This window comes from Saccostrea echinata, unplaced genomic scaffold (genome assembly GCF_033153115.1).
Source record: "Saccostrea echinata isolate AGI-Se365-2 ecotype Australia unplaced genomic scaffold, CSIRO_AGI_Sech_v1 ptg000029l, whole genome shotgun sequence".
Lineage (NCBI taxonomy): Eukaryota > Metazoa > Mollusca > Bivalvia > Ostreida > Ostreidae > Saccostrea > Saccostrea echinata.
The window spans coordinates 26,084,861-26,094,608 of record NW_026889778.1 but is presented as its reverse complement, the minus strand read 5'-3'; the positions used below and the strand labels follow the sequence as shown (position 1 = coordinate 26,094,608).

Below are 9,748 nucleotides of genomic sequence, written 5' to 3'. Positions count from 1 at the left end.
TACATGTACCTACTGAATTCTAGTTTTTTGTTTTCCTTCCTATTTAAACAGATTCAAGTTCCATTTTTTTTAAATAATATTAAAACCTTAATAAAAGCCACTGAAAGACTAACATTGTGTTTCTTTCTTTTACTGATAATCTGTTTTAAAATACATGTGTAATTAAAATACGTAATACATGTATATTAGACATGCAGTACCAGAGAGAGATAGTTATAGCCCCCTATTTTTTTCTAAACATATTCTACTACTGTTATATAATTGAATAAAATATGAAGACAGAAGTTTTATGTTACATAATATTTTGTAAACTATGGACTCTCTGAATAGGCAAATTCTTCTTTTCTTAGGAAGGGATCCTCAAATGATGTTTGGACACTTCTTAAGAATAGAAAAGATTCATCCCAATCCTCATGAATTCAGCAATCATTTGTTACATTGCCTGGAAAATATAAATGCAATAATATATAAGATTGCTTTATTTATAATGCATCATCCATTAATTTGAATCAATATAATACAGTCAAGCCTTATTATCTTGAACTCAATGGGACCGATGAAAAACTTTGAGATATTCAAGGGGTTGAGAGCTTGAGGGTAACATACAAAGAAGACAAATGTGGTTCAAGGGACTTCAAAATGACTTTGACATCTCCATAGTGATCAAGATATCACTCAGTGTTCGAGATACCAAAGTTGAACCCTAAACTGAGTATAAAAAAAATCATATTATCATATTAGTAACAGCGTGCCCCTTTGTTAGATCAAGCACGCTTAAGTTTCATATGTTGAACACCATATTTCTCATTGACTGGATGTTAAATTTCATTGAAATGAATACTACTTTGCATATGAAATAGAGAATCCAGCAACACACTGATAATACTGAGCAGTCGCATTGAATGATTGTTTACAATGACAGCATTTGTAATAAGCAACAACACATGGTCAGTCAAAACCATTGTCGGCTTCTCTGTTCATGTGCAAAATAGTATTTCTTATTATTGAAATTAAATGTCAAATCAATGAAAAATATGGTGATCAACATGGGAAACTGCATGCTTTATCAAACAAAGTTACATGCTGTTATTGGAATAGTAGTATATGCCATATATAGATGCAAAATCAATTTATTATTATCCAGTTTAAGTATTTCATTGAGGGAGTTAGCAAGATTCCAGTTCCCCAAGGCCAGGACTACTTCCCACGGCGAAGCCGAGGGAAATAGTCCTAGTCGAGGGGAACTGGAATTTTGCTAACTCCCTCAATGATATACTTTTAACTGTTTTATTATACCGATACAAACGTAAAATTTAGAGGATTCAGATAGCGTGATTTCAAAGCAGGGATTAGCTCACTGAACTAACACATGGGATTAGTCCATTCACATATACCAATGTTAAAGTAAAACCTAGAGGATTATGGATAACCGGGAATTAGCTTTCGAAGCAGGGATTAGCTCACTTGACTAACACTTGGGGATTAGTCCATAGTCCATTCTTAACAATTTCTATGGAAATAGTCACATCTAACGATCTAATGTTATACAGGGAAAAAATCAGTAGAGGTATAATAATGTTCATAAATAATATGCATGAGAAAAAAATTTGTACAAAATAAACCAATTAAATATAAATAAATCATATGCATTTCCAAGTGTTAGCAAATCATTTATCTAGGTAATAATGATGAATGTCAACATACCCCAGGTAGTCGAAATTGTTTGATTTTAAGATACTGAAGTTTAGCTGTACTTAATTAGACAGCATTATATTCAAATGTTTCTCAACAACACACATTTTTCACGTGTTGTAATGATAGGAGTTAAGCCCCTTTTCTATGCCCCAAAATATTGTTTTCCTTTCTCTGATATTTGTAGATATTTTAACCACATACAGTTTGTGAGCTCTGTTGATTATTCATAACCAGCTATTTTAAGTTGCAACTAGTTTGATGTTTAAAGATTAATTGAAAGACAGAAAAATAAAAATCAAACTTAAGTCTCCTTAAAATTGGAAATAAAATTATGAAAACTTATTTTAGCCCCCTCTTAGCCTAAGATCCATGAAATGAACAAAAAGGATTTTCCAATATTTACATAAGATCCCCCCCCCCTCTCCTTAACTATTTCCAGATAAATATTTTACCCCTAATTATGGCCCATCCTTAACCCTGGATTATGGGATTCTTTACTAAGATGAATTTATTCATGCATAATAATATGATTTATGGTGGGCCTGACTTTTAAAAGGCTTTTACCCTAAATATTTCAGAATAAACTTTGATTCCCCACTGTGGCCCTACACTACCCACAGGGAATATGGTTCGAAAAAATCTGAATCTGCTCTGCACTATCTCAGAGGATGCTAGCAAGATAATATGAGTATAATGACTTATCATGACCTGTCTGTTCTTGACAAGAATTAAGACTTTAACAAGAGGCCCATGTTTTCACCTGAGCACATCGGCTAGGAAAAAGCACAAATCAGTTCAGTATTGAAAAGTTTACAAGGGGGGGGGGGGGATTTTATACTACTAAACTACTTGAGGTTGCCTCAATATCCATATAGCATATAACTTTGCTGTTCTTGAGAAGAAGATTTTAAAAGATTTTTCTATATATTTTTATGTAAAATTTGATTGGCCATTATGACCCCACCTTATTCCGAGGGGTCATGATTTGAACAAACTTGAATCTACACTACCTTGACTAACACTTGGGGATGCATGCTTCCATATACATATCACCAATCATGGCTTTACTGTTCATGAGAAGATGATTTTTAAGAATTTTTCCTATATATTTCTATGTAAAACTTTGACTGGCTTTATTATGGCCCCACCCTACCCCCTGGGGTTATGATTTGAACAAATCTGAATCTACACTACCTGAGGATGCTTCCATATGAAAATCATCAATCATGGCTATGCTGTTCTTGAGAAGAAGATTTTTTAGAATTTTTCCTATATATTTCTATGTAAAACTTTGATCGGTTATTATGGCCCCACCCTACCCCTGGGGATTTGAACAAACCTGAATCTAAATTTTGTCAAGCAGCTTTCACTTAAATTTAATTTTTTTTTTCTAGCCCTCCGGTTCTTGAGAAGAAGATTTTTAAATACAGCCAATTTTCACTATTTCTTAGTTATCTCCCCTTGAAAGAGGGTGTGGCCCTTCATTTGAACAAACTTGAATCCCCTTTACCCAAGGATAATCTGTGCCAAGTTTGTTTGAAATTGGCCCAGTGGTTCTTGAGAAGAAGATGAAAATGTGAAAAGTTTACAATGACAACAACGACAGACTACAGACAAATTTTCATCAGAAAAGCTACCTTGAGCCACAGGGACTTGAGACAATCTTAGCAAAATCGGGTATATAGCTATAGTATAATAGGGGAGCCCTTTTATACTATATACCCGATTTTGCTAAGATTGTCTCAAGTCCCTATGCCTTGAGCCTTCGACTCAGTTTAGCTAAAAAAAAAATTCATTTTGTTTTTTTCTGACTGGCAAAATTACAATTGTTCTTTCTATTTAATTGCTATAATCTATTTACATCAATAACATATCATCACCACTTATAAACATACCTTCTCTTTGGACCTAACCTCCTTTGTTATTCTCATGGTTGATGCTTGCATCAGATAAATTGTTCTGTTACAGCTGAAATACAAATATGAATATTACATTAATACAATCCTCTTAACTTAATTTGTACAAATAAAATATATATGCATGTATTTGCAGTTAGATCACCAAGAGAACTGCATGAATGAACAATACTGACAAATTGCATTGCACTACTTGCAAATCAAACAAATACATGTATGTAAATCATTTTAAGTGTGCAGAATATGCTGAATCATGTATTGGTATAATTTGCAGTTCAAAAAAATTGTTTGCATAAACATACAGCCAAGTGTGTTTTACAGTTTATTTCTATTTTTTAAAAATCTCATTTAATGGTAAATTTCTCTGCATATAAACTCACTGCAATGCAGCATGATGTGATTAACCTTTGTGCATTTTTTGACCCATTCTGTATTACCGAGGTATCTGCTGAAAGAGAAAAAAAAACAAAATGTGAATAAATCATTTGAACAAAGTTAAAAAAGTAACGGATGCATGATTTTCAATTATCAAAAGCCCTCCCTCTCTCTATCTCTCTGTCTGACAAATTATCCACAGGATTTTTTTACATAGATACACATGTATAACAGATATTGGTGCAACTGAGCAAAATTAAAATATCCTTTCTTTGTTTCTTCCAATCAGGCATAATAACTAAATACATGTAATAATGTCACATATAATATGTTATAAAATTATCCTTACAATGCTCACAATAGGCAAATCTTGAACTTTCATGTCATCACTGTCTTCAGAATATCCTGCAAGAAACGTACATTCCAAATAATAATTTGATTAGATTTATTTATTTTTATACATGTATTTGGTATTTTTTAGAATGAAATTCTCATTTATGATTTATGTGCATTACAGCACCATGCACATGGAAGTTCATTTTCAAATTCAACCAACATGTCATTCTTAAAAAATCAAAAAAGATAAATCTGTAAAGCCCATTTATTTTTTTTTAATGAAATAAAATTATTTTCTTGTGTGTGTAATTTGTGTGGGATCATCACTGGTGCGGATGGACATATCATTAAAAAAAAACATACAAAAAAAAGCACAGATTGTTGCAAAAGCCAACTTACTGAATTATAATAAGTTACAAATTTACAATGAAGGGCTCGAAATAATTAATGGCCTACTGGGCTGGGGCCAATTAATGTATTTTTAATTTAGGCTAGTACATTGTGAGGGCATGTGTCCATTGGGTCATTGTTTATTATGTATACATGTAACAAAATTCATTTATGGTTGGGATAGTAACTAAACTTGTCAGGCAAAGTTCTGTCTTTTCTTGTTTTGTTAAATTAAACTACTAAGTATCACAATATAAACAAAAAATGTATCACTATTATTTTCTTTATGGTTTTGGGCCAGTCTTTTTAAAATCTACTGGCCCTGTGGGACAGTTGAAGTACTCAGAGCTGACCAGGAAAAAATTTAAGGTGATAGCCCTAGAGTGACCAGTGAAAGAAAATAATTATTTTTAGCCCTGAAATGATGTCACATTTTTTATGCTACATAAATAACATAATATAGATTTTCTAAATTTAATATTTTTTTTATTTCTTCATGACTTTATATTATTAATTGTGTGTGTTTTTTTTCATACCGTTTTATGGAGAAGGCTGTTCAACATGTACTTAAACCTGAAATAGACAAAGCAAAAAATTAGTTACTTTTAATATTAACATATAACAATCAATTTACCATATGTAAATTAATTATATATTCTCTCAAACAAAAATGCAAAACATCACTGTAAATTGTGTTTACATTGACAGAGGTCTTAAATAAATTATTTCAATATTACAGATTGATGCCTGCAATGTTACTGTATATTATTTATACTATTTCATTTGTTAGTTTGGGATGGACAATTTTTTATAAGAAAAAAAAACCCACTAACTTAAAGTACACTGTATTTATAGTTGAAAGTAGTAAACATGCAAGAAATGTTCCAGGATATCATAAACTGCATATGTAAAGTTTGGGTATATTAAATTAATATTCATGTCTGTAAAGTCTGATATGTGTGAGAACTGCATGGCTGCGTCTGTTCTCCCTAGCTAGCTTAATTAATCTCACCTTTTGCTTGACCCACTGTATTATATGTATATATGTTTTATATGTTTATGTACCTCATGTAACCATTTACATGGTTTTTGAGTGAATAAATTGAATTGAATTGAATTGCATCATCTGATCATAAATTCTGTGATAAATAAGAGAAGTAGGAAACATTTTCTTATCATTAGGTTCTATTGAAAACAGCATAATTGGTATAAATAACTGACAATATTAAAAGTGCAAAATGTAAACAAATTTAAACACCTTTACATATGTAGAGGAAATTCGGCAGAGCTTGTGTGCATGTACTATGGTATGGATAGAATTAAATTTTAGTCTCTTGGTGTTAAAAAAGACACAAGGTTCTCACAGATCACTGGGCAATCTCTGAATACACACAGCTTGTGTAGGAACGGACTATAGCACACCTACATTTTCTCTTCATTTCAAAACATGCTTTTACAGCATTTTACAAACTTGCCCTTAAATATTTAGCCATTTTGTGCTACAGGTAATCGAAAAAATAAATCGACTTCTACTTACGAGTGCTTTTGTTTCCTAAACCAGTGTATGTGTGTTCATCTTTACCGACACAACTACTCCCTTGCACGTGGAAAAATGTTTACAAAATCGAGAGGTGCAGTTTTGACACTTTCATGTACAATAGCACGTGACAGAACGAGAAACTTCATACATACTTTCACTTTTCATGTAAAGAAACGTTTGTTTTTCAACTTTATGCAATTTAAAAACCTTGCAAATCGAGAAAATATAAAGTTTTACCTCTTTTTTCAAGTTGAATATTTCTCTCGATTTTCACCTCTCGCGTGTTGGTCTCATCTAATTCTCGAGAGTTCTCGCAATGAAAGCTGTTCGGACGTTTACGGATTTTGTTAATATTTTATGACGTTTATCTTCGAAAAGTTCCGATTTATGCAAATAAGGTAAGGAGGTGTGTAGTGATAAAATTGCATATATCGAAATTAATGTACAACTATTTCCTATTTATAATACTTTTCTAACACTTAACAGATAAACAATTTATTGAGAACTTATTTCTGAAAAAAATATTGAAAAGCAAGGATGAATCATAAGTCACTAATTAAATCATATGACCTTAATGAATAACAATTCTAAATTCATGCCACATATATACTTAAGTTTCTTCCTTGATCAGAGGTTATTCTTGGGGGATAGAGGGTCTCATGAAGGAGCACATCCTTTCAAAATAAAAAAAAATACAGAAAGCAGATGGGATGGGTGATGTTGAAGGAAATATCAACAGTTCAAAGCCAGTTATATGTAACTTAAGATCAAAGCCACAAATATGTAACTCAGAATCACAACCAATCATGTGGAACTCATGATCAGACCGTGAAATAGAACTTAAGATTATAGCCAGTTTTATAGAACTCGAAATCATAGTCATTCATAATTATAAAAATTAAGACCAAATTCAGGCATATAAAATTCAAGATTATATAAATTTAAGATCAAAGCAAGTCAAGTAAATTTTGTTCTAAATGAACTATTCACAGAAAATTTTAGATCATAATCATTCATACAAACTGAAAATCATTGTCACACAACAGGTATTATGATCATCACCAGTCATATAAAACTTAAGCTCAGATAGACATATAGAATTTAAGATCTTATCTAATCATGCAGAGCCTAAGCTCATATAGTCATAAAAAGATTTTTTAAAACATAGTTCAATCATATAGAACTTTATATCATAGTAAATCAAATTAATTGTGAAAATAGCCAGTCAGGTAAAACTGAATGTCATAGCCAGTCATATGATATGACCAATGTACTTAACTTCAGGAATTCCAATGTTGCATTTAGTTTTTGTTTATTCCTTGATCTTTGTAATACTTTTCTCAGTCTCTCCTAGTGCTGAGATTATTTTCCTAACTAAAATATCATCCATGATAATTTCACAGCCATCAATATCTTCAAATAATTGTGACGCGGTTCTCTGGAATATCTCTGGAACAGAACTTATTCCCTTTGGCATTCTTAGATATTTATATCTCCTGAATGGTGTGTTGAACGTGGTCAACTTTAAACTCTCCTCATCAAACTAGTTATGCCAGAATCAGGAAGTAGCATCCAGGGTACTGAATACAGAAGCTTCATCTAAAATGTTCTCTCCTCAATGCTTTATTGAGATCTCGGGGTCTAGACAGATACGCAATTTATTAGGTTTTTCCACAACAACCGTAGAATTGGCCCATTCTGTAGGCTGTTGAATTTTCTAAATTATTTTCTGTTTCTCCATGCGGTCTTCTTCAGTTTTGCCTCTCTGTTTGATTGTGAAAGGTGCCTTTCTAGGTGTATGCACAACAGGACTTACTGATTTGTCGACTTTAATTGTACAATTTCGCATTATATTTCCAATTCCTTCAAAAGCATTATTGAATTCATCCAAGACTGTGTCTTTATTCCTCACAGTGTTAACTCTTGCGATTAAATTCATCGTGACACATGAAATCAACCCTAGCACTATTGGGACATCATCATCTACTACATGGATGTCTAGATGATAAAATTTGCCTTTGTATGTTCCAGTAAGCACTGCTTTTCCGTATGGTTTTATTTTGTGACCAGAGTAGGACACTAGCTTTGCTATGGATTTTGTCAGACTAATTTTTCCCTTGATATGGAATTAAAGGTTTTTCTTTGACATGATATTTACTTGTGTTCCTGTATCAATTTTCATCTTTAATGGCTTGTTCCCAATTCTGAGATGCACTGTCCATTTTCTTTTTGATTATTCCATGGCGACAGTGTCCACGCTGTATTTGCTGTCCGCGTCTTGATTGATTACCATATTTACTGAACACTTCTTGAATTCATGTGATTTCTGGTGCGTTGTATTCCTACGCATTTTAGAAAAAAATTATTTATTTTTTTGGCATTTGTAACATTTTTTCCAAATGCCAAATAGTTTCTTGGCTAAAGACATTTTCAGCAGTTTCGGCACTTTGATTTGGTTTCTTTTTGAACCTTTTGTTTGTGTTTCATCTTCATTGCTATCTGGTCAAAGCCCTCCGTACTTGCACCACTCTCTGTCATGAGCTTCATTTGCTTGTCTGTTGCCTCTCCCGCTCAACAAATTTCAACGATTTTCTCAAGTGTGAGCTCCGGAGTTCTTAATAACCAATCCTAACACTCTCACTCCTAATACCTCGTACGATTCTATCCCGAATTAAAGAATCCTTGATCTCGCCATATTTGCATGATTTGGCCTTGTTTTTCAAATCGATAACGTAACTGTCAATTGGCTCTGATGGTCCCTGACTTCTTGAGTTGAATATGTGACGCACAAAAAATTATGTTTTCCTTGGATCACATTTTTCAATGACTTGTTTCAGCTTAAGTTTATTTCTGGCGTCCTCAAATTCAAAAGTGTTCCACTTCTCCACAGTATCTTTGCTGATGTGATGAAGCAAAATATTTTTCATGAATTTGCCATCTTTGTCGTCCATTCCACTTGCTGTGAGAAAGATTTAAAATAATTGTTCAAATTTTCTCCAATTTTCTTTTAAATTACCTTCTAGTGAGAGACTGGTCCCGGTAGCCTAAAGCTAGTTGTAGGGCGCTCTCTTCGTGATCGGGAGGCCCTGATTCGATTCTCGTTCGCCGCGCAGCGTCAAACCTAAGATGTAAACATAGTTAGTGACAGTTCCTTTGTCAAGCAACAGGCAGTAAAAGTGAAAGTCACGGGTCTTTCGGATGAGACCTTAAAAACCGAGGCCCCGTGTCACGGTAGACGTTGGCACGATAAATAACCCTCACTCCTCAGATAAAGGCCTAAACATGAAGTCCTTCACCGGTGTATGGTGACGTATCTACATGAGTGAAAAATCCTCGAATGGGACGTAAAACAACATACAATGAATCAGTCTAGTGAGAGAACTGACGGCTGGTTAAGTTTGTACATTTTGACAAAGTGTAATGTTATCATATGAGACTGTGACTTTCATCTAACTTTTAATGTAATTATTTCTATATATCAGCATTTTAATTGCAA

General features: G+C 33.0%; 1 long non-coding RNA gene across 1 annotated transcript; it reads right to left on the bottom strand.

Moving 5' to 3' along the window:
* Window positions 1-312: 312 nt before the first annotated feature.
* On the bottom strand, window positions 313-6,607 carry LOC133194670 (uncharacterized). Its single transcript, XR_009722158.1, has 6 exons — window positions 6,250-6,607; window positions 5,249-5,285; window positions 4,336-4,391; window positions 3,992-4,059; window positions 3,591-3,663; window positions 313-442 (listed from the first exon to the last, which is right to left on the bottom strand). It is a non-coding gene; the product is annotated as an uncharacterized LOC133194670 (long non-coding RNA).
* Between the last annotated feature and the right edge of the window lie 3,141 nt (window positions 6,608-9,748).